Source organism: Muntiacus reevesi, chromosome 18, assembly GCF_963930625.1.
Source record: "Muntiacus reevesi chromosome 18, mMunRee1.1, whole genome shotgun sequence".
Classification (NCBI taxonomy): domain Eukaryota; kingdom Metazoa; phylum Chordata; class Mammalia; order Artiodactyla; family Cervidae; genus Muntiacus; species Muntiacus reevesi.
Genome location: NC_089266.1, coordinates 5,625,106 through 5,631,011, shown reverse-complemented (window position 1 = coordinate 5,631,011; position 5,906 = coordinate 5,625,106). Strand labels below are relative to the sequence as shown.

Sequence of the window (5,906 nt, the reverse complement as noted above, 5' to 3'; positions counted from 1 at the left end):
AATCGTCTTTGTCTTTGTTGGAGTTGGGCTCAGTATCTACCAAGAAGTTGTCTGAATTGTCTGTCTTGAGCCTTTAACAAGAGTCTCATGCAGTATTCCCTTGACACTGGCTTCCTTTGGAACCCAGAGATGAGCTCAGGGAAGGCTCTGGAAAGCGGAAGCAGGGCTTCAACTCCACGTCAAGGAATTCAGACCTCAAGCTGTGGCCAGTTAGGGAATCATTTTGCATGGGAAGCCATGCAGAACTAGTTAACATTCTCTAGCCTGAAGGGTCTGAATATTAACACGAGGCAGCTGGTGCCCCCAGCATTCTCTGCTCCTTGTTAAACATCCTGGTTTCCAACAGTTCTTCAAAAGACCTGGTTTTGAGCTCTTCCCCCACTTCCCTGTCCGCTTAAAATGGTCTGTTGAACAGGCTTTCTGTGCGGCGATGTAGCTTAAAGTTTTGGGAAGCTTGACCTTTATAAGGAAGTGTCTGTCTGCATAAGAAAACACAGGTATTGACTCAGCTATGTAAAACAGATCGACCTAAAAGGGGTTAAAGGCTTTACTGACCTATAACAGCTTTGGGTGTGTCTTCTAGCACACCTTCTCTACAACCTGGTCACGGACCAGCTCCTGGGAGTGAGCCAGTCCTGGCTTTTGATCTGTGTTGAAACCATGAGAAGACTTTCTGGGGATCTTTCACACCAAGACCTGGTGACTGACGCCCTCTTTCCTCTTGGATCACTAGGAAAATGAGGAAATCCTAAAGCTGCCTGCGGCCGTGTTCCCCCAGTAGGGAAACAGAACTCATTTGCGAGGCAGAAAAAGATGCCAGGGAGCGGGCAAGATCCCGAATTCGGAGGGAGAAGGATCTTGGTGCTAAACAATAGCATCTGCTTTTAACCCAAGCAACATCTGGCTCTTCTGATTGCCAGTGATTCAGGCTAGGGGAGGGGGAGAGGGCATGCTTGCAAAATGCACCATGAAAACTCATCTTTAGAGAAAGCAAAGACTGGTCACCAGGAATTCCACGCTGGGAAGGAGGTACATGGCAACTTCCTGCTACTGCTCACAGCCGCTGTTTCCCTGGATGGGTTGGATTTTCCTTTGCTGAGATGGATCAGTTTAGCAGGAAAGAGCTTGTCAAAAGTAGGGAGAATCTCAGAGACAGTTTCAAAAATCTCACGGTAGTGGAGACAAACATCTACTCTCAAAAGGGAGCTAAGAGATGAGCATGAGTTAAGACTCCTACATAACCGTGGGCTCCATCTTTGTCCCACGGCCCTGGCTATACATGAGTCACCTAGGAAAATTTAACAAGAAAAAGCCTCTTCTCTCAACAGGCAGATTTAATTGGTTTGGGGTGAGGTTCAGGCGCTGAATAGTTTAAAAGCACCTCATGTGATTCTCAAGGGAGTCAAGGTCAAGATGAAGCCAACAGTTCTCAATTCAGCATGTCAAATTCACCTGGAGGCCTTATTATACCACACCTCGGGGGCTTCACTTCGGAGTGTCTGATTTGCCTGGTTTGGGGGAGGAAACCAAAAATTTGCATTTCTAACAAGCTGTAGGCTGTTTGGAGAACCACGGACCTTAACTGTGATTGATAAGTGAAGAGTCAGTTAAGGTAGAAAGGTGTCTTGATTTCTCTAAATATTGCTTTCGTTGGGCATCACTATTGGCAAACGGTAATTCATAATTCTGGGGCTTCCCAGGTGGCTCAGTAGTAAAGAATCTGCAGGCCATTGCAGGAGATACGGGTTCGATACCTGGGTCAGGAAGATCCCCTGGAGAAAAAAATGGCAACCCACTCAAATATTCTTGCCTGAGAAATCCCACGGAGAGAGGAGCCTGGGGGCTTCAGTCCATGGGGTCACAAAAGAGTCAGACACAACTTAGCAATGAAACAACGATTCATGATTCTAGATGATCTTTTTTGGTAGCTTTGTTATTGGAGTGTAATTGCTTTACAATCTTGTGTTAGTTTCTGGTGTACAACAAAACGAATCGGCTCTACATCCCCTCTCTTGGACCTCCCTCCCACCCAGCCAGGTCATCACAGAGCACCAAGCTGAGTTCCCTGCGCTACACAGCAGCTTTCCACTAGCTCCCTAGTTCACACGTGGTAATGTGCATACATCAGTTCTCATCTCCCAGTTCAGCCCACCCTCCCCTTCCCACTTCTGTCCGCATGTCCCTCCTCTACGTCTGTGTCTCTATTCCTACCCCGCAGATAGGTTCATCTGTGCTATTTTTCTAGATTCCACATATATGCATTAGCATACGATATTTGTTTTTCTCTTTCTGACTTACTTCACTCTATGTGCTCACTCGTGTCCGACTGACTCTTTGCGACCCCGTGGACTGTAGCCCGCCAGGCTTCTCTGCCCATGGAATTTTCCAGGTAAGAACACTGGAGTGGGATGCCATTTCCTCCTCCAGGACTTCACTCTAGGTAACAGAATAAAACACTATAGTTTCTTCTTTTTCAGGAAGGATAACTAGGGGGTGCAGAGGACCCATTTCTCTGCTAGCCCTGAGTATGGAAAGGAGCTCCTTAACACACCAGGCTGGACTGTAAGAAGTCTTTCCTCCCCCCAGGGGGACTAGCTTGCCTGAATTGCAGACAAAATTGCAGCAAACAGGAAACATTTCTGAGTGTTGGGCATCTGAGTCAGTCCCTAGTGATGAAAACACGCGCATTCCTAGAAACAAATGGAGTGAAGGTTGGCCGTTTGTTAACTGTCTGGAACAACTGTAGTCCCTTCCTAAGCAACAAGAATTCCCCACTCTGAGTCTTGGGAGGTGTGGCAGGTGACCAGCGTTTCCGTTTTCCACCCTGGAAGTTGGGCAAGCTCACACAACTGGAGTCAAGCCATTCATTGCTCTCAGAGGGAACCTGAGTGTGGAGGAAGTGATGGATGCAGGCTCATGGGGAAGGTGGGTAGTGACTGCAACAGCAGTGAACCCTGGGCCCGGAGGGTGAGTACGGGGAAGGGCAAGGCGGCCACACAGCAACACCCTGTCTGTTTGGTTCCATCTGCCTTTCCGTGGTTCCCCTCCATTTTCTCAGCGTAGTTACCCATCAAGGATGGGCTTTGAGCTCCTGCTTTCTTTCCAAGGCAATCACTTTCTGCAGAAGTTAGCCTCAGGTTGTTACTGAGAACCCATCAGATGTACTAGAAAGGTTCATGATGGGTAAATGTCACAACAGTGGCATCAGACTTTTCAGATGGCCATGGCATGGGGGAGAGGGGACAGAGCCAAAGGATAAAAACCTCCCCAAAGACACTCATGATTTGATGTTCCAGAGGAAAGCCTGCAGGCGGGGAAGCTTAAGAGGCTGATGGAGGTTGCTTGACCAAAGAGCAAGGGACCAGCTTTGGCCATCCAGGGACAAGGTCGCAAATATCCAGAAAGTGGTTACCTAGGAAGTTCCTTGGCAGCTGAGCCTTCCTCAAAGTGACAGCTGAGCCAGATGGAACACGCTATTGTTGGGGTACTGGTGGTGATGATTTAATTAAATCATTCCTGCTTTTTCTCTTTCTCCCTCAGCTGGGAAGAGGATGAGATTTTCTCCCTGTTTCTAATGTTGGTTAAATATCCACAGAGCCTCACAGGAAAGCCACAGGCAAAATGCTATCACCATATTTCCTATAATCTAAGACACCAGCAATTGTAAGATGCGCCATTATTTTATAGACCAACAAAGAAAAAAAACACTGCCAAATAAATTGCGACAGCAATTGTAAAACGAGCCCAATTCTGGAAATATTAAAGTATGAAAAAACTGTCTTAAAAATCAATAAAATATGGTAATAATAATAAAACACAAACCTCAGCTCTTATTTATTAAACTCTAGGCCATGTTCATTGCCTCTGTTTTCTCACAGAATCCCTCAGGGGGGCTGTGTGGCAGATGCTATTATGAGCCAGCAAAAGCGAGGTTTAAAAATTTGAGTCAGTCGGTCCCCCAGATATTTAATGATGGGTGTCAAAGACTGGCTCTCTGGCTTTGAGGGTGAGCTGAAGGAAGGGCTGAAACCAAGAACAGAAGAACCCTGTCTCATCATATGTTTCCAGAAACATAGATGCTCAATAAATAATAGAAGGGACTAGCTGATCCAAACAGGTCAAAGATAGGCAATTGATTTTTGATGCTGGAACAAACTCTGCTCACCTCAGCTCTCCATGCCTCCTGAAAATCTAAGTGTAAGGAAATATGAGTGGACACTCTCCTTTTGAAAAATTAAAGCCCCAGAGTTAAGGCTGAAGTCCCTCTGGCCACTTACCTCAATCACAGTCCTTTCCCCTTACCTCTAACCAGAGGTCAGCAATACAGGCATTTTGGTGTGATCTTTCTGGCTATTTCTTTGCATTTATGAGCTCGTGGAGATGTGCATATTCCCACACACTTGGAAATTACATAGTGCACTATGTCCCATTCCCTTTTAAAAATTATCTTTATGGAGATATGATTTGCAGGCAGCAAGACATATTCAGCTTGCTTGGCTAATGAAGAAGGAATGAAAACAGCTGGAGCACCTCCCAGAGCAGCAAGGTTCCTTCAGGAGCTCGTACAACCCAGGAGCACGAGACCCAGCTCCTCAAACAAAGGCCCCTTGTGGGAGGAAAATAGGGTCCCCCACTTTCAGCTCACCAGCCGGGAGAGCCAAGCTGGGCCTCTAACACGGCTCCCCCAGAAGCTGGGGCACAAGCTGGCCTGTGCTTGGTCGCCCAGTCGCCTCCAACTCTGTGACCCCATGGACTGTAGCGCTCCGACGCTCCTGTCCATGGGATTTCCCAGACAAGAATATTGGAAAAGGAAAGGCCATTTCCTTCTCCAGGGGATCTTCTTGACCCAGGGATGGAACCCACCCATGCCCCCTGAATCTCCTGTACTGTAGACCATTCTTTACCTCTGAGCCAGCCAGGAATTCCAGTTTGCTCTCTGACAAATACATACAACCATGCAACCACAACCACAAAAGCCAAAGGACAGTGTGAAGTATCCTCATGACGATTTACAGACAAATTCAACACCCACTGCTAGCTCCAGGCAACCTCTGGCCTTCTTTCTGTCACCGTAGATAGTTTTGCCTTTTCTAGAATCTCATGTAAATGGAATCCTAGGGCAGGTACTCTCCGGTATCTGGGGTCTTTCACTCAGTATGTTTTTTGAAGCATCTATTTGGTTGCACCAGGCCTTAGGTTGCAGCGCTCGGCATCTTCTATCTTTGTGCAGTACGAAGGGTCTTTATCTGGAGCATGCGAGCTCATGCTTTTAGTTGTGCCATACAAACTCATAGTTTTACCATATGGGATCTAGTTCCCCCACCAGGCATTGAACCCAGGCCCCCAACATTGGGAAGGTGGAGCCTTAGGCGCTGGACCACCAGGAAAGTCTCCCAGCGTGTTTTCTGAGGGTCATGTAATTGTTGCACATATCAGCAATTCATCCTTAACAGCGCTGAATAGAGCTCCGTTGTGTGGATATGCCACAGCTTATTTATCCGTTCTGCTGGTAACTGAGTGAGTTATTTTTAGTTTGGGGTTTGAATGAATCATATCGCCTCCCGAAAAACCTGTATGCAGATCAAGAAGCAACAGTTAGAACCAGACATGGAACAACCGACTGGTTCAAAATTGGGAAAGGAGTACATCAAGGCAGTATATTTTCATCCTGCTTATTTAACTTACATGCAGAGTATATCATGCAAAATTCCAGGCTGGATGAAGCACAAACTGGAACAAAGAGCGCCGGGAGAAATATCAATAACTCAGATATGCAGATGACACTGCCCTTATGGCAGAGAGTGAAGAGGAACTAAAGAGCCTCTTGATGAAAGTGAAAGAGGAGAGTGAAAAAGTTGGCTTAAAACTCAACATTCAAAAGCTAAGATCATGGTATCCGGTTCCAT

The 5,906-nt window shown here is 46.7% G+C and overlaps 1 long non-coding RNA gene across 1 annotated transcript; it reads left to right on the top strand.

The window, feature by feature from the left end:
* Nucleotides 1-585: 585 nt before the first annotated feature.
* Nucleotides 586-3,657, top strand: LOC136149001 (uncharacterized). The gene is made up of 3 exons (XR_010659620.1): nucleotides 586-699; nucleotides 2,478-2,925; nucleotides 3,541-3,657. It is a non-coding gene; the product is annotated as an uncharacterized lncRNA (long non-coding RNA).
* The last annotated feature ends 2,249 nt before the right edge of the window (nucleotides 3,658-5,906 follow it).